The 23,948-nt window shown below is 37.8% G+C and overlaps 1 protein-coding gene and 2 pseudogenes across 3 annotated transcripts in view; 2 read left to right on the plus strand and 1 right to left on the minus strand.

Moving 5' to 3' along the window:
• The window catches only part of LOC144660456 (uncharacterized), a 60,313-nt gene extending 51,865 nt beyond the window's left edge, over positions 1–8,448 (plus strand). The window contains exons 6-7 of the mRNA XM_078521082.1: positions 293–1,007; positions 8,300–8,448. The gene's annotated coding sequence lies outside the window, so the exon portion shown is untranslated. The remainder of the gene's footprint in view (positions 1–292; positions 1,008–8,299) is intronic.
• Positions 2,741–8,300, plus strand: LOC144660458 (uncharacterized; annotated as a pseudogene). The gene is made up of 4 exons (XR_013572093.1): positions 2,741–3,030; positions 3,884–4,553; positions 5,009–5,554; positions 6,440–8,300. The product of XR_013572093.1 is annotated as an uncharacterized LOC144660458 (transcript).
• A 1,118-nt stretch (positions 8,449–9,566) lies between the features above and the next one.
• Positions 9,567–22,209, minus strand: LOC144660446 (uncharacterized; annotated as a pseudogene). Its single transcript, XR_013572090.1, has 8 exons — positions 22,120–22,209; positions 21,106–21,358; positions 19,887–20,059; positions 19,047–19,158; positions 14,095–14,261; positions 13,225–13,437; positions 12,418–12,607; positions 9,567–11,301 (listed from the first exon to the last, which is right to left on the minus strand). The product of XR_013572090.1 is annotated as an uncharacterized LOC144660446 (transcript).
• Positions 22,210–23,948: the final 1,739 nt, after the last annotated feature.

A 23,948-nucleotide genomic window follows, 5' to 3' on the forward strand; every position in this document is an offset into this window, starting at 1 on the left:
GTTTGTCATCGCAGTGTGGTTTTTATTTTTATTGAAGTTAAAATGGCCTAAGAATAGGAATGTCTCGATTAGGTTTAATCCTGTTATTGACGTAAATACCAACGTGTCACTAGACTGAGATTATGCATGACGATTTTTTCGCGAACGGCAAAAATTAGACTCGTACGCGGAAATGAGGCGTTTGTATTTGTTGTCACTGTGAATGCGGGATTTTTTTCCTATTTTTATAATGGATTAATTTTAGGATTCGATAAAAAGGTAAGAAAATGAAAGGCATCAAAGGTCCTCAAAGCTTTCCATAATTGGTACATATCAAACAATGATAAAGCGTTTTTAAAGTTAATTTGGATACCGTAAACGGAATTCTTGTTTAATAGAACAGTTTCCTTTGTAATCATACAGCTTATTCTAAAATGGCGGAAAATACATTATTCTTTTAATTGACTTCATGATAATTGGCCCTCATTGCCTCGATCGCATCTGCAGAATTTAAAATAATCTTTGGCTTAAAGCGAGTCCATGAGGGACAATTTATAGACAAAAGAATAATGTATTTTTCGCCTTTTTGGACAAAGGTATATTCGTAAGTGTGGTCCGTTCTAGCGAATAGTAGAGGAATTTATAGTATTGACCACTGTTGACAACTTTTTTACAGCTGATAGCCTGGGTACCAGTCTCTTACCTTTACCAGAGCGCGAGCTTCGCGCGCCTCTCGCGCTCTCGGAAAGAAAACGATTAATAGTGATTGGTACCCAGGCTACCTCGCTGTGCTCATGTTAGTCTTAGTTAGTATTTGTTGTTGTAAGTTATTCCATTTATGTTATTTTAATTTAATCCGTTCCGCTTTGATTTGGCCTGCGAGGTCGTTAGTTTTAAAACCAGCTTACCTTAAAGACTCTTGGTTTTAGGCCATCGTAACTTGATTAAAAATATGAAACAAACAGCGGTAATAAACATTATTAAAAATCGCATTTTACTAACTTGACTTTTCGTATACATTTTCAAAAGTACGACCGCTACAAATTGTTTATCTTTTTTCTATGGAACAGGCAAATAAATGTAACCTGTACCGTATCACTGGCAAACATAACCGTTTTACTCAAATTCCAATCGGTTGAATGTTACAACGTCAAAAATAACTAGTTAACAGGGAAAACTCAAACGTTGATCTTTACAAATATCTGTCATGGTAAATACGTGAATAGAAAATTTTGTAGACACGATAGAAATATATTTTTTTAAAAGTAAATTTAATTTGACAATATCTGAAGTCTGGATCCTAAGTTGATATTTTTGTGAGCAGTATCTGGCTTTTCTCCTGTAATGAGACTGAGTTGGGTTCTTCGCTAGAATGCATGAAAAGTCGGCTTGTATAGAATTAGCTAGAATGGTCCTGATTCAAACGCTGATAAGTTTAGCGCCCTGTCTAAGCGCAGCATTTACCGTGATATTCATTAAGTTTCTACGACGCATACATTTGGTTAAAAAACGATATCATGTTAATGTATCGCTGAGTTATAAATGCCGTTTAGCTCAATAGGAAGCTAAGTTAGTCAAGCAAGCAACCATTGAAACTAGTTGGGGTAACTGGAGGGAGGTAGGCACTTCTAGAAAATAAAGTAATCTTAAAAGTTCAATGGTGTAAAATGAGGTCTGATACCAAAATGTTAAACGTGACATTGTGAAAATCAAATGTACAGTTTATAGATTTATAGTTTTCAAAGTTGTTGTTAATAAATTGCATTTATTAGTTTGCATGTGTCACGGTTTTCTTTTCTTAGACGCGATAGGTCTGTGCAAGAAAAAGAATTAAGCTATCTTATTCTCGGAATCTAGACCACGTGTACAGCCGGCATATTTGATAGAATGCTTCCCGAATCTCGTTGTGTTGAATCTTTCATAACGCTGAATTGTCATTTCCAAATCAGGGAGAACTGTCTGTTTAATACCAACGGAGTTTAAAGCCTGCTAATTTTAAGATCACCCCGATCGTTTCTATCGCATCGATCGTTTGCAAATACTGAGACGATCGAAGCGATTGGAAGCGATCGGGGGTTCTCATATGATCGTCCCGATCGCCTGGTACGAGCGAAGACTCACGAAAAAAAAAAATAATTTAGTCCTAGATCCAACACAACTGCACCCATTAATGAAAGAGCAAAACTCGTGGCCTCCTATCTTTTCAGGTATATTGCAGGTATACGGCGCAGAAGGGAAAGAGAAGCTAGTACGATAGAACACGGGCGATCCAAGCGATCTTGATCGCCCCAGTCGCCGCAGACGTTAGCGATCGTCTGTGTAACGTTCTCATATAATGGCCCCGATCGCAGGGAAACTAACCAGCCTTTAGGGGCTGAAAATCGTGCTTGTGTCCCATTTCAAATTCGAACATCGTAAAGGACTTTAAATAAGGTTTCTTTAAAGTTAAGTGTCACGTGACGTTGAAGAGCGTTTCTGGATATTTGCGACTAGCATTTTTGGACAAAAAACGAGCATTGCAACTGCCAAAAAGCATCAAATGCCAGTTTTACTAGCATAATCGGCAGCCAGTGTCACGAGTCACTCATCAATATAAAATAGTATTGCATGATTTGGGCATCGACTTTGACTACGGCTATATAATATCGATCAAGTCGTTTGCTAACTGGTAACTAGTCAATACATGTACGTCTAGCGGACCTATATTTATCCAAACTATAAATAAATAAAAAATCTTGAACTTTGTCTTGCATTGGCAAGTTACCCAAATTGGTGATCATAGTATCACGTAACAAGCTAAAGCAGTATTCATTCCTCTGCGTTGTAGAATTACGGATTACTGAAACATCACCATAATCATGGCTGTTCAAAAGCAAAGTATGCCTTCCTTTGCGTCCATAATTTCTGTTTTGTCCATTGTGTTCTACTGCGCGGGCTTTTTAAGAGTTGAGCTTGAGTTACTCGAGCACAAGAAAAGAATAAACGCTCTTGAAAGCGTTGCGGAGGCCAAGCCGCCGTCAAACGATCCAGACATAATCAAGAATGCTCCTGGTAAGTTTGCCTTACTTTACAAGCTAGAGATTACAAATTGTTACAATCATACAACACAGTCATCAGAATAAAAGCTTTTTTTCAATGGAAATAGCAAAGAGTTAAAACAAATAATGAATGAACGTGCTTCATCTTATTGTGTTATGCAGCCCTAGCCGCCACGAAAACGGAAGCTAGGGTTAGCAGGTCATGTTTTCTTCAATCCAATGCAAACGACTTGAAATGCAAATAGTGAATCGACTTTATGTAATGTAATGTAATGTACCATTTTTTATATTAGAAAATTTACAAAGGATATGTTCAACTCAGAAGTCCAATAGCAAAGCGCGCGATGTCTAAAAATAGAATGCAATTGATTATACCCTACGAGACTCAGAAAACAGCAGCGTGTTCTGAGAGAAATAAAAGTAATCTAACCGAAGTTTTCGTTTTATGAAAGTGTTTTACGAAAGTGTTTGTACAAGTGGTCCTTTCATTATTTTAGGAACACTGGCTGTTTAAGAAAGTGTTTAAGGAAAACCGTCCGCCATTTCGGTTTGTTTGTCTGAGTCGTGACGTCACTCGCGCGCTTCGCTATTACTATTTTTAAAGATAATAAAATGCCAATTATTTCCGTCTCAGCCATCTTGTGGGTCAAAGAGTAATAAATGCTTGCCTGGAGCAAGGATTCCTGCAGAGATGCCACAACGAACACGCCAGAAATTATATTTTTCTTCCTCACCCTCAAAGCTAAAGAAATTACTCTAAGAACTAATAAAAATTTTATAAAAGACACCAATCTGTAAAAGGACTATTTCTTTTTCTGCCTTTGTAAGTAGAAGTCGTTTCAAATCCGTTTTCATTTCCTTCGTAGGAATTCAGTCGCATATGCTTAGTCACAGCCGTCATGTTGAATCAATCAAGAACGAGTCGGAATCTAAAAGCACAGCGGAAACGATGATCAAAATCAACAAACTTTTATCAGAGGGGAGATTGCATCTCTGTCAGTCAAAGGATGTCACGTGCTCGTCTGGTCCTCCAGGCCCTCCCGGTGCACCTGGACCAAGCGGACACAAAGGGGCCCGGGGACGAAGGGAACAGAAAGGAAGAACTGGAAACAAGGGAGATAAAGGTATTATGGGATCGCCAGGGAAGAGCGGCAAGCAAGGCATTGTGGGACCTGCGGGGATAAAGGGAGAGACTGGAACCAAAGGTGAGAAAGGAGACATAGGGCCCGCAGGCATGCCGGGAAGTAAAGGAGAGCCTGGTAAATCGATTTCATCTCCTGCTGTTGTTGTTTCTCCTGTGACGTTGACAGTGAACGAAGGTGGATCAGCCTCCTTTAAGTGTTCAGCCAGCGGTAATCCTGAGCCCGCAGTAGTGTGGAGTAAACTGGACAATCAGTCAGAAATCACTCAATCAGCGGTTTCAAGAGAAAAAGTTGCAGTTGACTAAAGTGACTGGAAATGACTCAGGAGTGTATCAGTGTTCAGCAACAAGCATCCTGGGGAATTCACGGGAAGTGGTGCGATTAGCAGTAAATGGTAAAATTCTGGTTATTGTAATTACTGAAATAAACTTTTCAATGTGTCACACAGTTATACTAATACAGTGAGACCCTTTTAGTTATAGCAAACATGTTTAAAATTTTGAGGTTACCAATATTCACATTTGAGTAACAGAAAACATTTCCCGTTTCTTTGGAAGTTGATTGGGAGCAGAAAATTTTTCCAGTTTTTCTTAAATTTTCCTTCCATTTTAATCCTGAATAAGGGTTTTATTACTCAAGCAACTAAAATCGTATTCTTATTGTAAACAAGAAGAATGTTTCCTTTTACATTGTTAAAAGGACATTAGGATACTACTACAGTGCCATGAAGTGCTTTCTTTAATTTTAGACTTCTCCAATTTACAAAATGGTCCGGCCACATTTGATTCCTCTAAAAGAAAAACTTAATTAAAAATCAATATGAACGAAGTGTTATTTACTTGGTTGCAGTTTATCCTCGTGTTTCTCTTCATCCGGGACCTTATCACGTCACTGAAGGAAGTAACGTCACCCTACCAACTTGTCACGTGACCGGATACCCGGCGCCAGTGGTCACCTGGAGGAAGTCGTCTGGTCAGTTACCCCAGGGGAGGGCGCAGTATAACAACAGTGTCTTACAAATTTCTGATGTCCGTAAAGTTGACTCTGATACATACTTCTGTTCAGCAGTCAACCTTTTAGGAAATGTTGAAAGGAAAACACTACTAGTTGTGATTTCACTTCCTGCGTTTACCGTTAAGCCACCTGGAAAGGTGTCTGCTGTTACTGGTTACACTTTGACGTTAAACTGCAGCGCTACCGGTGATCCACAACCAGTCATCAGCTGGAAAAGACAAGGAGCAACACTGCCCGTGAGAAGGAGTCACAGGACAAACGAGGCGCTTATCATCAGAGATGTTAAAGAAGAGGATGCTGGGATCTATATCTGTGTGGCTACAAGTGCAGGAGTGTCTCATAGCGAGACAATAAGTGTTGTCGATACAAAACGCGGTACCGGTACGTTGTGTGAAAATGGATTTACTTTTTGCAAAGAGGGAAAAAGGTTTCCTTCAAACCCCAACAGAGACAGAAGCGATACTACTCAGCATTGCTCGGTCGTTTCTTTAGATATTAATTTTGATGTAGTTTTGAAGTAGCGTTCGACAGCGTGGTCAAGGATTCTAGGCTTGGGCTGCAAATACGCATATCCCGGAATCAAACCCTCCACTATGACTTCCAATTAATAAAAAGGGGGTAGCCCCAGATTCGATTCCTCGGCTACGGAAAAGGTTTCAACTGGTTTTGATTGATTACCAAAAAGTGTTTTTGCTGTCATTGTTGTTTGATGATTAACCGTGTTTTCAAGTAATAAAAGATCAACTAACTTTCCAAGACAGAAGATAAATAGATGGAGAAACCTTTTTATAGTACAAAGTTGCTGTTAAAGTAAGCATCATTTTTCAAAAGCGTTACAAGTATTTTATTTACCCCAACAAATACTTAACAATTATCCTGCGAAATCGCGCGGAATATCGCCTGATACTTAGCCGACGAGGCCGTAGGCCGAGTTGGCTAAAATCAGACGATATTCCGCAAGATTGAGCAGGATAATTGTTTTATTATTCAACAAATTGTCAACGAAACACATTTTGCACATAGAAAAACTGTGATTATGCAGCGCTTTACAAGATTTCGGACGAATCTTCGCAACCTACGAATATCGCAGGATATATGTTATGTACGGATGACAGATATCGTTAACATTTTGACCATATATGGGCAGCGCGCGCATCTGTTGAATAATAATACGTATTAACCGACTTCGAGGTCCTTTTCCTAGAATACGAACAAATTTGAAAAAAACGAGAAGCGACTGAAATTCACGCTTTCATCTTTTGTCAGATTGTTTAGATCTACTCAAATTAGGTCACACTCAAAGTGGATTGTACTCTGTCAACCCAGACGGTAGAGGACACTTTACTGTCTACTGTGACATGCGCACTGACGGTGGAGGTTGGACAGTGTTTCAGCGAAGACAGATGGCTCGGTAGACTTCTATCGGGGATGGAACGACTACAAAGCAGGCTTTGGTCAGCTGACTGCTGAGTTCTGGTTAGGGAACGACAAGATCCACCGACTGACGGCCTCGAGACCGAGTTCTCTACGAGTGGAGCTGGAGGACTGGAGCGGAGGTAAAGCGTATGCCAAATATGGCAAGTTCAACATTGGTGATGAGCAAGCGAAGTATCGACTTGAAGTGGGTTCATATTCAGGTACAGCAGGAGATTCGTTAGCATATCATTATAACATGGCGTTTAGCACAAAAGAAAGAGATAATGACAGATGGAGCAGTGGCAACTGTGCTGTAGGTAGGACAGGCGCCTGGTGGTACAAGAGTTGCTACGACTCCAATCTAAACGGACACCCGAGGAGCCACGTGGTACCACTTCAGACAAAAGTATCTTTCGCTCAAATTTACTGAAATGAAACTGAGGCCGTCATCGTAGAAAGAATACCAGTGACAGGTTTAATCCTGTTAGTGACGTCAATACCAACACGTCGCTGATCTTCGCTCATCAAAGGTCATCAAAGCTCTCCATACTTGGTCCATTACAAACGATGATAAAACGTTTTTAAAATGAATTTGGATAACGTAAACGGAATTCTTGTATTTCTGTATATTTTAAGAACAGTTTCCTTTGTAATCATACATCTTATTCTAAAATGACAAAAATACATTATTCTTTCAATTCTCTTCGTGATAATTGGCCCTCATTGCCTCGATCGCATTCGCAGAATTAAAAAGGTTTGGCTTAAAACGAGGCCATGAGGGACAATATGTAGACAAAAGAATAATGTATTTTCCGCCATTTTGGACAAAGGTGTATTCGCATTTGTGGTCCGTTCTAGCGAATAGCAGAGGAATTTATAGTATTGGCCACTGTTGACACCTTTTCTTACAGCTGATAGCCTGGGTACTAGTTTCTTATCTTTACCAGAGCGCGAGCGTCACGCACCTCTCGCACTCTCGGAAAGAAAACGATTGATTGTGATTGGTACCCAGGCTACCTCGCTGTGCTCATATTAGTCTAAGTTAGTATGCGTTGTTGCAAGTATTCCATTTATGTTATTATAATTTAATCCGTTCCGTTTGATTTGGCCTGTGAAGTCGTAAAATTTATAACCAGCTTACCTTATCTTTTTTCTATGGAACAGGCAAATAAATGTAACCTGCACAGTATCACTGGCAAACATAACTGTTTGACTCAAATTCCAATCGGCTGAATGTTACAACGTCAAAATTTACTAGTTAATAGGGAAAACGCAAACGTTGAATAGAAAATTGTGTAGACATGATAGAAATATATTTTTTTGTTTCTATGCTTGGATAAAGTAAATTTAAATTGATAATATCTGAAGTCGGGAACATAAGTTGATACTTTTGTGAGCAGTACCTGGCTTTTCTCCTGCAATGAGAACTGAGTTGGGTTCTTCGCTTAAAACTCACGAAAAGTCGGCTTGTATAGAATGAGCTAGAATGGTCCTGTTTCGAACGCTGATCTAAACGAGGGCGCTAAAAAGTAAGTTTAGCGCCTAACGCAGCAGTTACCGTGGTATTTTAAGTTTCTACGACGCATACATTTGGTTAAAAAACGATATGATGTTGATGTATCGCTGAGTTTTAAAGGCCGTTTAGCTCAATAGGAAGCTAAGTAAGTCAAGCAAGCAACCGTTGAAACTAATTGGGGAAACTGGGGGGAGGAAGGCACTTCTAGAAATATAAAGTAATCATAAAAGTTGAATGGTTTAAAATGAAGTCTAAAAAAATGTGAAACGTGACATTGTGAAAATCAAATGTAAAGTTTATAGATTTATAGTTTTAAAAGTTGTTGTCAATAAATTCCATTTACTACAAAGTTTGAATGTGTCACGGTTTTCTTTTCTTAGACGCGATAGGTCTGTGCAAGAAAAAAAACATTTAGCTATCTTATTCTCGGAGTCTGGACCACGTGTACAGCTGGGATATTTGATAGAATGCTTCCCGAATCTCGTTGCGTTGAATCTTTCATAATGCTGAATTATTATTTCCAAATCAGGCGAACTGTTTATATGATACCAACGGAGTGTTGTTTGTGCTTTTCGGGGCAGAAACGGTGAAGGACTCTTAATTACGCTATACGGTTTCTTTTTTCTTTTCGTAACTGCTTAAGTTGTGTTCATAACTGTGAGGATCTTCTCTTCATTTAATCTTCACTGACCTGCAGCTCAATATATGATTTCATATATTCATAATTTCATCTACACCTTCCCTGGGTATATTACGAACCAATTTAATGACCAGCTCCCAGTTGGCTTTAAATTATGTTATTTTAATTTTATTTTCGACGAACATCTCTGTAACTTTCCACTCTCTCCGAAAAAAACACAAAACATTCCTTTGCACTTCTAAGTCAATTTGATTGTTGCGTATACTCCCGGTGCTATCAATTGGTAGCGTAGTTGGCCGAAAACTAGCCCTTCGTATTTCGTAAACGTAAGATTTCATTCACACTGAAAATCAACAAAAACTAAATCTTTGTTAGTGAACACTATAAATAATACTGCTGTTTGGCCCCAAAATATCTTCGGGAGAAACTTATGCCTGTTCTTCTTGTCAACCAACCTAGGGTTTAGTTGAACCGTTTGTCATTCTCATTACCACTTCCCTAGTCCACTTTTTTATTCCGGGCTTCCTCGATCTTAGCAATCCAATATGGCGGCTAAAACTATTCAGCACTCGCAGTTAACTACCTCTGAGTGAACGCCAACGCCATTAGTGGCTGCGAACTGCGTTTTAAAGAATCCCGGTGCAAGAGCGACGAGAATTTCGTAAATAATTTCTAAAATTTTGATTCCGTTTTTAATTCAGTTCATGACTAGGTAACTGGTGTCCCTGTGCTTGAGGCCGCTACAATCCCGAAATAAACGTAAGTTTTAATGCTAATTACGTTAAAGTTGAAAGAGTGGAAATAAACACTGACAAATAACGTATTTCAAATCGAACTTTATTCACAATAACCATACAAATGACTACAATTTCTAGTTCTCACAAATCGGCAATTGATAGCCTTGGCTCAAACTTGTTTTTGGTTCGAACCAGCTTGCACTTTGTTTTCCATTGTGTTAGATACCCTGTAGTTGATAAAACTTTAAAACAAAAACAAATTGAACCACATGGTTATTGTATACAAAGAAACAGACGAAGATGGTTGTAAATGATGAACTCTGTGGGGTTGTGATATGTATTGTAAACCTGACATTAAATTTTCCGAGTGTATGCGGCTTCACCCAACACCGTGAGTGCTGGGATTGAAGTTTTGCTCTTGTCTGCAGTAGTACTCCAGTTACAGATCTTGTCTAGATTACAGTTTAGTCTCCTTGTTCTGTTCTTGTGACTTCATTGGATCTGTTTTAGAATCTTTGTTAGTTTCCTTGCTCGATACTGCTGGAATTACTGAACTGAACTGCTTGGAGCTTGCGGCAGTCATTCCAGCTGGCAAGTGCTGAAAGGTTTTCTTCGGGGCAGGACGATGCGTTTCACTTGTGATCAAAGGTTTTGCACTGATGGCTTTTAGAGGCTGTCCTGCTGAAGAACTGACCGTTGTCGACTGAGGCGGTTGAACCAAACTGGCAGAAGTTACTAAAGGTGTTTGTTTTGTTACAATGGGCACAGCTGGGGAGGTACCTTGGAAGGTACCTTGTGGCGTGGCTTTGGGGGGCTCGTGAAGGGTAGCTGGTAATGCACCCTGCGAGGCACTTTTTGAGATAACCTTTGAAGGTTTCTCAAAGGACTCCATCGAGGGAGTTTTTGTTACAACCTGTGGTGTGGTATTTGAGGAAGTGCTGGGTGTACATGTACCCTGTGAGGGGGTGGGCTGTGTAGCAGCTTGAGCAATAGTTTGGGAGACAGGCGGTGAAGTAGAAGCTGGTACTTTTGTTCCCTCTTTGGGTTTAGATGCCACATTTAGTGTTGCTTTTAACTGTTCAGGTTGTTTTTCAGGAGAGACCGGCCTCTGCGATGGTGCATGTGCTGCGTTATTGGTCTCAGATGAAGACGTTTTTGTCGATTTGAGATCAACGCTTTCTTTTTCTTTCTTCTCTGCTTCCTTGATATTTGTTGCGTCGCATGCTGGTTTAGAATCCACGTCGGGTGCTTTAGACTCCACATCAACTTTGCTCGCCTCAGAAGGAGCACTGCTAGCACTTTGCTCTTTATCAGTGTTGCTTGTCAACAACTTGCAGTCTGTCACGACAGATCGCTGGCTGCCGCTCACACTTGCCAAAGGTGTCCCTTGCAACGGTACCTGTGGGCTGCTGCAAACTGCCACAAGGCTTGCAGCTGCTAGGCCGGGGGAGATATTTTCCAAAGCAAGGCCAGGTTTGGGGGCTGCAGCCTGGCTCGAACTTGTAGAGGAAGATGATTCCGTAGCAGAAGCAGCAGAACTTGATGATAACGTCTTGACATCAGCATCAGTCTTTTCGTCAGTGTTGTCAACTTCCATCTTCTCCGAACTGGTAGATGGAGTGCTGCTGAGCTGTGTGGATGGCAGCGGTGCAGCAGCAGCAGCAGGAGGGTAGCTTGTTGTGGCTCAGTGGTGACAGGTCCTGAGTCTTCCGACTGGCCAGAGGTGGTCGGTGGTACCAGAGCACTGGACTTCTGTTGAAGAGCTTCTGGTACATCTACTTCACTGTCTTTGCTGTCTATCATCCTGGCTTTCCTTAACCTGCAAAATAAACACAGATCACATTGAAGCATACATTTTGGACTCTGTGCACACTCTGATAGGTAAAAAAAATAATTTATAATAAAAATCTGTATTATAAGACATATTATAAGAAAGTTAAAGTCGTGTACTTCGTTGTCACAAAACCCTCCACTTTTTATTTCAACTTTGTTAGTTAAACATTGTTTTCAGCCAACATTAACAGCTCCTCGTTCCCCAGCCCATCCTGCAGGCACAGTTTGTTTATTGGCACAACAGTTTAATGCACATTTTAAAAGTAATTATTGCTGAAGAGCAAAGCTTGAGCAAAAAAGAAACGCTGCTGCTTCTTGTTTTTATTTAGTTTGATTTGCAAACTGTGATTTACTGTCCATGAGTCGCAGTTTCCAATTCAGTCTTTTTTTTTTTTTTTTTTTTTTCACAATTCATGCTAAAACCTTTGTAAATTGCGCTAATGCAAGTTCATGTTTTTTCTTTTTTTACATTTAATTAATTTTAATGACATTCAGATTGTGTTACAGAAGTCCATCTTTAGAAATGGGGAAGCTAATCTTCTTCATCAGCATTTATTATAACGTAGCTAGCAGAGCCGTGCAATCAAATTCAGTATGCGTGAGTGTGCACAAAATCCAATAGTGCACGCTGAATGAATGAATGAATGAATGAATGAATGAATGAATGAATGAATGAATGAATGAATGAATGAATGAATGAATGAATGAATGAATGAATGAATAACTTTATTATGAATAACTTTATTACGCTGGTGGCGTGAACAAATCACTTTGCCAGAAATTGTTTTCTCGCACGAGTTTTTGACGCGGGTTTTGATGTAAATTTCCACCAGCAATGTTATAAAACAATTGGTTCATGCTTTTAGCTGTGCACTATCGAGTTATGGTGGGTGCACTTGGGAAGTTTGGAGAACATTCAAGAACTAGAGTTGCTCTCGGCTATGGCCTCTAGCAACTCTTACGCTTCTTTTATGCTCTTGAAACTTCCGGTGTGCACCATACGTAACTCGATAGTGCACGCTAAAGCATGAACCAATTGTAACTAATAGCCTGAGTACACGGCTGAACATTTTGCAGCAGTAACCAAGTTTCATGTACTCACTTTGCTCGTTCCTTAGCATCAATGAGGTCCTTGCTTACATCAGGCCTTTTCATATTCGAGGGAAGCTCCACATGCAGTCTGCATGCTGAGTGAGTAAAGATCTTAGCAACGTTTCTCTCGCATTGACTTTCACCTTTGGACTGAAATGTACACTTCTGAAAGAGCAGTTGGTTTGGGTCGTGTGTGATGTCTGTTAGTGCGTCAAGGAAAGCATGGACTATCAAGTACACGTACATTCCCATCTTAAAGATCAGAGAGGCCAAGATGGAGGTGACTTATCTGGGCCAGCCCTATGGACTGTGTAGTGTTCCTGTATGAATGAAGAGTTTCTTACGTTCCTATATCAGTGAAGAATTTTCCACATTTTGGCCACACAAAACTTGGGGCGAGGGCAAAAAAACCCTCTGCCTCTTCTTATTTTCTTGCCCTCCCTCTATTTTTGCACACCCAAAATACATGATCGCTAGACCAGTCCTTAATTTCATGTTCTGTAGCATAAAATGACTAAGAGTATTGCTACATGTAAGTAGTCCGTCATGGGTTCCCTCCCAGTAGGTTCTGACAACAATTTCATGGTACCTCACGAGTGAAGAGGGTCACCATTACTAAGACCCCACATATCCAGAATACACTGCACTTACCATCAGGCTACCAGGTCACCCCTCTCCCTCACCCCCACCACCACAACAGAGACACCAATGAATACAACTTGATCTCTATATTCTTGCATTAGCACTTTACAGATACTTTTAAAAATCATTAACAAGCAAATTAATAATCTCAAGGAAGACGCAAAGCAAAGGATACGTTTAATGCAGTGTTTGGTGAGTGGCAAGACCTTTTCAGTACATCTATTCCCCCCAGGGGAGTATGTGCAGCGCAGGTTGGACACTCCCTGCTGACGACTGTTTGTGCCTTGCTTCTTCTCCTTGGCCTGTCGATGCAGCAGAGCTTCAATGCCTGGACACCCATGCTGAGGTTTGCGTCCAAGGAGCTGCGAGGGTGTCAAATGGCACTCCCCTACAGACATTAAACAAGATGCAATTTGTTAATAGGTTGGATGAAATGCTAGTCCCCATCCCAGCGGGGGGAAGCAAATTAGAATATAATTAATTTTATACTCCTGATAAACAGAGGCACTGTAAGGGTAAAGTGAGTCGCCCAAGAAATTCCAAGAATGCAACTGAAAAGACCCTATCCAAGCTTGAAACCTTGACCTCCCAAGGGTTTGAGAGTCCAGCAAGAAACCATTAGGCCACTGCAACTCCCACAAACATTTTAAAGAATAAAAATACATCCCAGGTAACAAAGGGACTATGTCATGGATATGTCATGGATTTTACCAGATTAACTTTCTGAACAGCCAAAATTTATATAGTCCATTTTTATTAAAAATTGCTATATTAGAGCACTGAAACTGTTAACGACCATCTTTGGCTGCGGATGGCTCGGATGGAAATGGATTGCAACATGAAAAAGTTAGGCTAACATTTTCAAGTTGTTTCAGCGCGTCATCAAAAAATCAATATTATAGCTGTAGGTTAAAAATAAGGTTATATGAATATTCTTAAGATGTTCAAAGATAATGTTTTTTATCAGTTTAGTTGCCTACCACTAATTTCAAAAAATCTGCGAAATCCCTGTGACGTAGCTCCTTTAATTTCTACATTTGTTTACCTGTTTCTTCCTCTTCCTCAGCTTGAATAGCTTGACAGTATTTCCTTCTTCTCTCTTTTAGAACATGCTGTAATCTCTTAAACTGCGTAATGTACAAAGAGCGCAGTCTGATCATCTTATCACGACACATCCTGGTAGCTTCCTCCACTGTCCACACACCAGCATGCCTAAAACAACATTTTTAATATTACTATGAGGTGCTTTTGACATGTACAATATATGTATTGGAAAAAGTAGATTCCCTGTTAAGGCCGATTTACATGCTACGATTTTGTTGCATGCGACATGTTTGCAACATGCTTACGACAGGCCTACCATACAAATTGTGTGGTGTAAATTAAACCTACAGTACAACTCACTTATGACTGTTGTAGGCGTGTTGTAAGCTTGTCGATGCGACAAAATCGTAATGTGTAAATCAGCCTTTACAGTTATCTGGGCTGTAGAAAAGTTGACAACTTTCACCCACTTTCAGTGTTATGTACCTAGCAGCTACCTTTCGAAATCCATCTACATGTATCTTTTGACATGCTAAGCAAACGAGACAGATCGAAATCCATCAATCACAACACACTAGCATGACCTTTTGAACTTGTTGGCTCATTTACATAAACCAACACTGATATACATTGGTTTTGATTGGCTCACTTCAAACAGCACATTGAAAGCCAATGTTGAAAGATGGACGTCAAAAGATAGTCACTATCTTGCACGTAACACTGAAAGCTGCAATAATGTGGTGAAGTAACCAGCATTGATTACCAACAATTAATAGCAAAACTCTGACATGATTAATGTTTTCCCAAGCAATTTGTGATCCAGCAAAGATTTCCAGTTGGCATAAATGAATTGTCTTTATTGCTTGTATGACATTTTTTAAGTGAAAAGAAAATTAATTTATAATCAATTTAAGGGCATTTCCACAGTTACGGACGTTACATTCAGAGTCATTTTTGAAACTTTAATCTAGCACTGGCAAAGAATAGGAAGAGGTTGTCCAATGTTACGTTGATTATCATGTTTGTGCCTATTGAGGCATTAATTGAGTTATAAAAGTTTTCCACTTGACTGGCCTATACATGTATGTTAAAATAGAGCAAAAAAGACACCGTTACGGATGTTACATAGAAAACAACCACATGAGCAAGAGCACTGGTATTAAAAGAAAATTCCTGTGAAGTGTCAGGGCTTATTGCATGAACTGCTCCAAATATTTGGAGTAGAGTAGTTGTATGAACCAAAAAGCTTCATTTCACTTAAACTCACTTTCGCAATTATACAATGCTATGTGAACTTTAGCGTTACGGACGTTACAGCCAATGTTATGGACGTTACACTGTGCGAATTATTATATTATTTTGTATTGTTGCCTTGGCCACATTTTTTTGGACATAAAAGTTCAAAATGGCTTGTATTTAACATTTTATGAATCAAACTGGTTGGTACTTTATGTTAAAGCTGTGATGTTCCAACACAGTATGAAGGACACTACATGCATTTTACATAAAGTACTCAGCCTTGAGCATGAGCATGCTCAAACTATCTGAGCCCACAGACATATACTGGACTCCAGTGGGTATAATCCATTCCTTCTCTAAAACACTGCTTTCTATGAGAATTCACATATCCAAAATTGCCTTTAACTGTGGCAAAAACAGTCCAAAATCATAAGCTTCAAGAATTGTAACGTCCGTAACGTATCGTCCGTAACATACATTTTGTAACCATTTTTAAGTCGTGAATGTAATGAACGAATTATTGCGGTCTGCTGGAGAAATTAAAATGTGTAAACTCCCTTTGGTAACCTGGCAATTTTATATTAAGTTTAAATTAAGTTCAAAATGGCGGATGAACGTGTACAAGGGCTGGTTTCCCGAGTTGTAATGCAAACTTGTGGATGTACATCAGGAGAATACGAATATTTTTTTCCTTTCTGGAAGGAATTTTTCTAGTGAGGCCAGTGCTCGAATCCACATTTACACACAATGCAACGGAAAGGATGCCCAATGCAAGGAAGCAAGAAACTTGCACGCCGAACAATAGCTTATTTTGAAAGTCCGCAGATATGAAATTATCTTCCATTGAAATGCAATCAAATAGTTGGTAAGTAATAAATCACCCTAAATAAGGCTGTATTTTCCGCTACAAATTAGTCTCACTCAGCAAGATTAAACTGATGCGTTTCGAAACAATTAGAGATATCTATAGTTGGCTTGCTTTGTCTTTCGGTCGATCATTCATTTGCACGTTCGTCAAGTTTTTGTATCTAGTAATATTTTATATTCGTTGTCACACTCTCGTTAACGAAGTTCCCAAGTACATTTATCTCGTGACTTAAACTTAAATCAAAATTTCCTCTGGCATTCGTAGCTCATTAGGTAGCAAGCCTTATCATGTTATGTGAATGATAAATTTGCTCTGCTTTTGAAGGAAAAACTACATTAATTTGTAAACACAGTATTATGCATCAGTCCCTTACAATTATTTTTTCTTCATACACATGGTCTGTCAAAAAAGGGACATATTAGTTCAACTGTGGTAATTGTAGTTCTCCAGGGGTGTATCATTGCACTCAGGTAATTTTTTGCTTTGTCAACATCCACTGAGTGCTATGGGGTAGACATTCAAAGAAATACTGAGAGAGTACTATTGTTAGCAGCTATTAATTTTAACGATTTTTTCTGAGCAAGATTTAGCGACTATATAGGGTTTTCCAAAAACTTCAAAAAATAGTAATATCGTGTAAACCAGCTTTTACTGGCCGGTGTTGAATATATGGCTAAGATGAAAATAAATGTTCAGTAAAAGAAAAAGACTACCATATTTTGACATTGAATGAATATAAATTGCATTGCCTAAAAGAACAAAGTTACCAGTATCCATTTTTGTGTTCCATTAGAGTGGGAAGGGGGTACCGGGGAGGTACTTGAAATTTGACCAAGACAAATTTTAGCAAGTACTAAATTAAGCGATTTTCGCCCAACTCACTAAAAGCGCTAAAATGTAATAGCCACTAATATAACAATAGTAACCTTAAGGTCGATTTCTGTACATGTCCTATGCCCCCCCCCCCCCCCCTCATCTCAGCCGAAAAAGGAACCTGGTTGCATGCCATGCTGATAAATAACAAATTGCTTACACTTACTGTAGATGGTTCGTTGTACGTGTTGTCCTACAGATTTATTTTAACAAGGCACATAGAATTTTGAATTAATTTATAGATTCGCCAAAACAATATCCTGCAATACAACACATCACTGAACTCTGCATGGGGCTAGGCTGTCAAGAGGTGTGGGCTGGAATGAACATCCTGCCGTAACTTGTATGAAACACATGATCAGAAAAAGAATTTCATTTCAAATTTACTCTCATATATTTTTCACAAACAGTGAATACTGCTCTCTATAAATTGACTTTTAGCAGACTGTACAGCTTGAAAAATAAAATATTTGGAGTTAATGTTATTGACTGCTGAAAACAAAGAGTAAAAGATAAACAAGCTTTAAGGTTCAGATCCTTTAATCCAACATGGCCACCAAATCTTTGCAGGATGGCTGGCAATGTATACAGATTATTTAAAAATGAATTAATAAGGCTGATTAAAATGCATTGGATGATTTTCGTGGCATGTAAAGGGCTAAAGTAAACTTTTTGGTTGCAAGTAAAGATACCAGAAAAGGAAATAAGCAGCAGTTTTCATTTGTTACATGTATCAGGCCTCTAAATTGATAATAAATTATGTTGGCTTTACTGTTTCCTGCCAATTTCAATTCTTAGAAGTCACATGTATGAGGCATCTGTTAGTTTCTTTTAATTATATGCCTTCTGTCACAGTGTCTGCCATTCTTTAACAGAGAAAAATGTATGTCGAATAATACCACTGTCCTGTATAAAATGGCTGAGCTACCTGGTTACTAATTAAAGAACCCTTTAGCAAATGTGAAACAGTTTGGTGAAAAAAAATTCCCTAGCTTCTTTCCATTACCAGCTTCGCAGCATCTTAAGGTACCTCATATCTTGTTACTACTATACATGTCTCTCTCAGCATTAATTATTTTAAGCTCTGAAATAATCTTCACTTCTTAGCTGCTTAGCTAGAAGGCCTCGATGGACTACTGGATGGTTAGTTTTCAGTTAGAATATGGAGTTATTTATCACTTACCAGCTAGAATTTTAAACATGACTCAACTATGACGTACGTTAACAGATTTCATAGACAATTACAAAAATTGTCGTTTGTCAGCAGACATTTAAAATTTATTTTGGCTAATTCTGGGCTATCAGTTTATAATATACCACATTCACGACTTTGCTCATAGAGCCTTTGATTTGGAAAATGTTGCAGTTTTTCAGGGACCTCTTTTTACCAAAGTGTTTCTAAAGAATATTAAGCTTTGTGGCAGAAATATCTTTAAAATCTTTTAAATGGTTGTTTTAAGAAATGGAAAAAGATTGTGTAAACGTTACAGACGTTACGTAATGTCTGTAACAAAATTTACTTTGTTAATAACTATTTTTTTAAAAAGTTCAGAGTGAAATTTATATTTTTTATGTATTAACTCCTTTGGGGTATTTCTTCAGATATAACTGTTTGTAGACACAAATCATTTCCAAATTTTATAAAGCAAGTTATTATTAAAAAATAAACACTTACTTTGGAGACCCCCCCTGAATGCGTTGCTATCACAAGCAAACTGAGACTTAATTTTCTATGTACTATAACTTGTCAACAACATAGTACAGGGTATGATTTTATGTCCAATCACTTTTTAAAAATCTGGATTTTTCACATTCTTACATGGAATTGCCCTTAAACTTTTTTCTGTATTAAATAAAAAATAATTTCCCTATACATGTAAATTTAACCATGAAAGCAAAGCTTGCAATAATATCTGCAAGTAAAATAATTTATGTGTGTCAAGTGAATGTGGTTTGCAGAAGAGTACACTCACTTGATGGGATCCTCCTCTTCACTGTCAACAGAGTCAGCATCACTGTCTATGTCACCATGCCATGCACTGTCCACCTTAAGGTAATCATCACCACTACCACCACCATCCTCATCTAACAAGGCCAAGAATTGTTTGAAACAGAAACACAAAAAAGAAATGAATGATGTGGTTGCAACATACAACACGATGTTTAAATCACTTAATTATTGAGAAGAAGAATTCATCTTCACAAGCTGAAGCCAATTGATGGCCAAGGGTGTCAGGTTAACTATTTAGTCTGGCCAATAGTTCAGATGAGATGAAATTTCCTGCAGAGTTCATGGTCTTATTTATTTTCAGTGATGTTGTTTGCACAAGAAGGCATGCACAACGTTTTGTCTGGGTATAAAAGCATGTTGTCACTCGTCTAGCTTTTTTCCAGACAGAACGTTGTCATTGCCACCTAGCAACAACTGTCATTCTGCCTCGCAACGTAATCAATCAACCATGACAACGAACCAACAACTGAGACCGTTAAATGCTCATCTTGAATCTGCTGTAATTATATTATTTGTCTTGGCACCTGTTGAATCTAAAAGTGAACACCAGGGCTCAAGACTAACGGTAGCCAACTAGCCAAAGGCTACTAAAATTTAGGTTTTGGCTACCAGGTTTAGCATTCCTACTAGCCATTTGGCTAGTGAAAAACTCGGGAAAGTCAACTGTTCTTGATAGAAATCAATATACCTGACTAGTGAAAAATTACTTTTGGCTAGTAAAATCTGACATGTCACTAGCCAGTAAACCAGTGAGTTAAAAAGTTAGTCTCAAGCCCTGAAACACTGATGATTTTATTCTCACCTGTGGAATGGCCATCTAGTTTATCACTCTTCTGTGAATTTGAACTTGAGGTTCTTCTTCGTTTTCCTTTCTCGTCGTCATAACTTCCTTCAACATCATCCTGGTGTCTCCTTTTCCTTCTCTCCTCCACTGCTCGACGTAGCTCCGCTTTGCGGGTATGAATGATGCAAAAGCTGTAAGTTAAACCATAGAATCTTGTTTACAAAACTGGTGTAACAGGAGAAAAACCTTCAGACAGGGCTCAAGACTAACGGTAGCCAACTAGCCAAAGCCTACTAAAAATGCAGTTTTGGCTAGTAGGTTTTGGCCTTTCACTAGCCATTTTGGCTAGTGAAAAAATCAGGCATTAGTGGCAAGAAACCGCATTTATTAAAATCGTCTCTCAGAGAATATAACTAAGTAAACTGTTGACATTATAGAATGTGAAGCTTTAAACAAGCTAGTTGACAAAAACGCATGTACATGTACAATTTTTATAGTGAAGAACAAAGCCCAATTTTGTAACGAAAAAAAAAAAACCATGAAGATTTAAGGAACATTTTACGGCTCAAGGTTTAAACATTATCTCACATTGTTTTCACCCTCCCCCCCACCCCCGACCCCCTTAAAAGAAGAACTATGCTTAAAAATTGTGGCTAGTAGAAAATAAGTTTTGGCCAGTGAAATCAAAACTGTCACAAGTTAGCAAAAAAGTTAGTCTCGAGCCCTGTTCAGAGCAAGAAAAGAAATAGTTGTGCTGCATCGGCGGGCAAGTGAAACACTTACATGTAGTTGATTATCAACTGGAAGTTGATAAAGGAGAATAACCCATTGTTAGCCAATTTTCAAGCGTAAGCCCTTCGTCGGAGCAAGAAACATCAGCTTTTCAAAATTCATTACAGTGCATGTTGCAGTGGTTTACAGGTATTCACCTTAATCAACTTCCAGGTTGATAATCAACAAACTATACTGAGCTTGAGAAGAAACAGCAGAGGAGACTCTCTCTTATCACATATTACTTACTGCGCCATTTCTTTTGATGCAAGATTCATTGTGCAAAATTCTGGCTGTTGTTCAATTTTACCCTAAGTGCAATCTGGTATTTCCCTTTGCTTTCTTTTCATTATCATATTAATAATACCATACACCAGAACAAAGGAAGATACCAAATTGTACCAAGGGTAACATTGAACCACAACATATAAAATACATGTAAATAAATACAGTAATAATTTCTTACCTTTTTGCTCTGTCAGGCAATTTTTGTGCAGGATTAGGACACCTTCTTCCATTCGACTTGGCTACAAAGTCACACGGTTTGAAGGGACTGGCTTTGTCTTCCAAGATGTGCTTGTGGCAAAAGTCAAATCCCTTCAGTATTTCCAAGTTGCAGACTCTCTGTGAGTAAGCACACAATTTACGCGGACGAACATCTGATTTCGATTCAACTTTAGCCACGGCACTTGAATCTTCGTTCTTGGATTTTTCCGTAACTATAACAAACCCAGGAGAAAGAATGAGCTTCAAGTTGTAACACACACGTGCCCGACGAAATTATAGCTAGCGCTGGCAAGTTGGTTTAGAGCTAGAGGCGTTGGAATCATTTTTTGTCGACAAAATCAACGCTATTAGCACCATAAACAATTCCAAAATTACTACCTATGCATAGATTGAGTTAGCTGCCAGTTTAGACAACACTAAGATGCAATAAAACTACATACATACATACATAAACTTTATTTATTATTAAAATAATTTAAAATATAAAAATATAATATTATATAAATATTAATATTATATAAATATATATAAAAAATAAAAAAATATTTTTTTAAATATATTTGTTTAAAACTTTTTTTTTTTAATTTCATTATTTTAAATTTTTTTTTTTTTTTTTTTTTTTTTTTTTTTTTTTCCCTTTTTCCCCCCTTTTTTTTTTCCCCCCTTTTTTTTTTTTTTTTTTTTTTTTTTTTTTTTTTTTTTTTTTTTTCCCCCTCTTTTTTTTTTTTTTTTTTTTTTTTTTTTTTTTTTTTTTTTTTTTTTTTTTTTTTTTTTTTTTTTTTTTTTTTTTTTTTTTTTTTTTTTTTTTTTTTTTTTTTTTTTTTTTTTTTTTTTTTTTTTTTTTTTTTTTTTTTTTTTTTTTTTTTTTTTTTTTTTTTTTTTTTTTTTTTTTTTTTTTTTTTTTTCCCCTTTCTTCTTTAATGATAAAATCGAGCAAGAAAGCGACGATATCATTCGTTTCGTTTCGACTCACCTTCCGCCATCTTGTTTTCCAGAACTCAGATCGCGATGAATGCTGGGAGGACGTAATCTGGTACCCAGTTTCCTCACTGCGGTGGAAGTTTCGCTGTTCTGATCTGGCGGGTGAGGGGTCGGTGAGGGGTGGGGTGGGGGAATAGTTTGCTATTGTTGGATCGGTATAACAAAGACAACAAACAGTATTACATCGTCTTTAGCAAGATGAAGGGAAGCAGTGATTTTTCCAAAACATAAAACTAAATGCAAGGCTGTTAGGGTTTTTTTTTTGTTTTTTTTTTTTTGGGGTTTTATAAAGTTAAATATTTGAAATTTTTTCACATATTTTAAATTTTTTTTTTTTGAATATTTTTTTTTTTTTTTTTAAAAAATTTAAATTCCCCTTTTAAAGAAATTTACCCAAAAAAAGGGGGGGGGGGGGGGGGGGGGGAAAAAAAAAAGCCCCGAGGTCCAACCCCTTACCCTTTTATATACAATTTTGACAGAAAAAGCACCCCTTTCGTATATCTTTTATAGAAAAAGGTAACCTTTTCATTTTCTTGACATTTTTATGTTGCACCTAATAAACTAAGACAACAAAGCCACGAGTTGTGTCTGATTAATATATTTAAATTAAAGGTCTTTTTAAATAACTTTACCGAACTTCCTACGCATTCGTACACCTAAACTTGTGAAATCCCGACCCTTTTATATACCTGAAACCTAAAAAAGGTACCCCCTTTGTGAGCCAGTCAGAAAGCTAGATGCAACAAAGCAGAGTTTGAGAATTTACCAATAATATTCTTCTGAAAATGATGTATTAGAGCAGACGTAAAGATTGGTAATCATAAAAGCAAATTAAGTTTTCACCAGTAAATATGCACACCCACCCCCGCCATCTTGTCACATGGATCCCAAATTAATGATTGCTTCACAAGTCAGATAGAAATGATATTAGCAAAAAAATAAAAGAAATAATATTAGCCACAGACGTCAAATAAGGAACACAACCATGTTTATTTATACAAAAATTCAATAGAAGCAGCAGCAAATAAATTATATTGTATTGTAAGGTTGGAAAGAATAAGAATTTTATATATTCACTAAGTTTTGTGATAAGAAAGGTGGATCATGTTTGAATGAAAAGAAATCATAAAATGGTTATATTACTGTGAAAAAAAGTTGCGAATGACACTGAAACTTAATGAAATTGTAAATAAGCAACTGCAACTGCAGACAAATTTATGGCTGTTGTTTCTCGGCAGCGTAAAACAGCAGCCAAAAATACTATCTGAGTTCACAGGCTTATAAGAGTGCGTAATGTTGTGGGTTGTTGAAAGCCTAGATTTAATCGCTTCTTAACTCATAAAATAATAACTAGCCTGACACCTACTGTAAACCCCTTTCAGCAATAAGTAAGCTGTTTGACTCCAAAACAGTCCTTCTAAAGTTTTGTATGTGCTTGGAATAAGACAAACACTCTCCTAGATGAACATTTTTCTCTTAATGATGGGTCTTTTAACTTGGAAAAGGAAAACAATATTTTGCTAAAAACAACATAGATGAAAGATTGTCAGATTGTCAGCTACTGATATCTGATCTATCTAAAAAAACCTGGTAATGGACATTTGATTTAAAATCCTTCAATTTATTTTCACAAGACTTCACTTACTTTTCCAGCTGCTAAGGTTCAACAGATTAGCTACCAAAAACAATAACATTCTTTGACCATTTAAGAAACCAATAGATTCATTTTGTAGAAGATGTAATGCAAGCTTGTTTAGAACTAAGAAATCTTCAACAATCCCTCCTTCCTCCTCCAAATAAAGGAAAAGAAATTACCGTTTT

This window comes from Oculina patagonica, chromosome 7, assembly GCF_052425735.1.
Source record: "Oculina patagonica isolate OP01 chromosome 7, crgOcupat, whole genome shotgun sequence".
In the NCBI taxonomy this organism is placed as follows: domain Eukaryota; kingdom Metazoa; phylum Cnidaria; class Anthozoa; order Scleractinia; family Oculinidae; genus Oculina; species Oculina patagonica.